The following is a 2,163-nucleotide window of genomic DNA, read 5'->3' as shown; positions in this document are numbered from 1 at the left end:
TGAAATGGAAGGGAATGTGCAATGAAATTGAAAGGAATGGAATGGAATGTGGAATGGGATGTGGAATTGAATGTGGAATGGAATGTGGAATGGATTGTGTAATGGAATGGAATGGAATGTGGCATGGAATGTGGAATGGAATGGAATGGAATGTGGAATGGAATGTGGAATGGTATGAAATGGAATGAGGATAGCAATGTGGAATGGAATGTGGAATGGAACGGAATGTAATGTGGAATGGACTGTGAAATGGAATGTGGAAATGTAAGTGGAATGGAATGCAAGGGAACGTGGAATGGAATGTGACATCGAATGTGGAATGGAACGTGGAATGGAATGGAAAGTAATGTGGAATGTACTTTGGAACAGGACGTGGAATGGAAATGAATGTAATGCGTTGGAAAGTGCAATGGAATGGAATGGAAAGGAATGTGGAATGGAATTGAATGGAATGGAATGGAATGTGGAAAGGAATGCGTAATGAAATTGAATTGAATGAGGAATGGAATGTGGAACGGAATGAAATGAAATGTGTAATGGAATGTAATGGATCGTTGAATGGAATGTGGAAAGCAATGTGGAATGAAAGGGAATGGAATGTGGAATGGAATGAGGAATAGCACGTGTAATGGAATGGAATAGAAATGGAATGGTACATGGAATGGAACGCGGAGTGGAACGTGGAATAGAACGCAGAATCGAATGGAATCTAACGTGGAATGGAATGGAATGTGGAATTGAATGGAATGGAACGTGGAATGGAAGGGAATGGAACGTTGAATGGAACGGAATGGAAAGTGGAATGAAATGGAACGTGGAATGGAGTGGAATGGAACGTGGAATTGAATGCCGAATGGAATGGAATGGAATGTGGAATGGAATGGAGTGGAATGTGGAATGGAATGTGGAATGGAATGCAATGGAACGTGGAATGGAATGAGGAATGGAAAACAAAATGGAATGGATTGGAACGTGGAATGTAACGTGTAATGGAAACTGAATTGAAGGTGCAATGTAACGTGGGATGGAATGGAACGTGGAATGTATTGGAATGGATCGAGGAATGCCATGTGAAATGCAATGGAATGGAATGTTGAAAGGAATGGAAAGGAATGTGAAATGGAATGTGGAATGGAATCTGGAATGGAATGTGGAATGGAATGGAATGGAATAGAACTTAATGTGGAATGGAATGGAATTTTGAAGGGAATGGAATGGAACGGAATGGATTGTGGAATGGAATGGAATGTGGAATCGATTGGAATGGAAGGTGCAATGGAATGGAAGGGGATGTGGAATGGAATGGAATGGAAAGGAATGTGGAAAGGAATGAAATATGGAATGGATTGGAATGGAATATGGAATCGATTCGAATTGAATATGGAATGTAATGGGATTGAATGTGGAATGGAATGGAATGTGTAAAGGAATGCAATCAAATACGTAAAGAAATGTGGAATGAAATGGAACGTTAGTGAATGGAATGTGGAATGTAATGGACTGGAATGTGGAAAGGAATGGAATGGAATGGAATGAGAAATGGAAATAGAATGGAATATGGAATGGAAAGCAATGGAATGTGAAGTGGTATGGAATAGAATGTGGAATGGCATGGAATGGAAGGTGGAATGTAATGGAATGGAATGGAACGTGAAATGCAATTGAATGGAATGGAATGGAAGGTGGAATGGTGTGGAATGGAAGGTGGAATATAATGGAATCGAATGTGAAATGGAATGTGGAATGGAATGGAATGGAATGTGGAATTGAATGGAATGGAATGTAGAATCGAATGTGGAATGGAATGCAGTGGAATTGAATGGAATGTGGAATGGAATGGAATGGAATGCGGAATGCAATGGAATTGAATGGAGCATGAAATGGAATGGAAACGAATGTGGAATGGAATGGAATGCAGCGTGGTATGTAAAGTAATGGAATGTGGAATGGAATGTGGAATGCAATGTGCAAAGGTATGGAAAGGAATATGGAATGGAATGGAATGGAATGTGAAATGCAATGTGTTAAGGAATGGAATGGAACATGGAACGGAACGTGGAAGGGAATGGAATGTAATCTGGAATGGAATGAAATGGAATGGAATGTGGAACGGAAAGGAATGGAATGGAACGGAATGTGGAATGGAACAGAATCGAATGGAAT

Source organism: Pongo abelii, chromosome 15 (genome assembly GCF_028885655.2).
Source record: "Pongo abelii isolate AG06213 chromosome 15, NHGRI_mPonAbe1-v2.0_pri, whole genome shotgun sequence".
Lineage (NCBI taxonomy): Eukaryota > Metazoa > Chordata > Mammalia > Primates > Hominidae > Pongo > Pongo abelii.
This window is presented reverse-complemented; position numbering follows the sequence as displayed.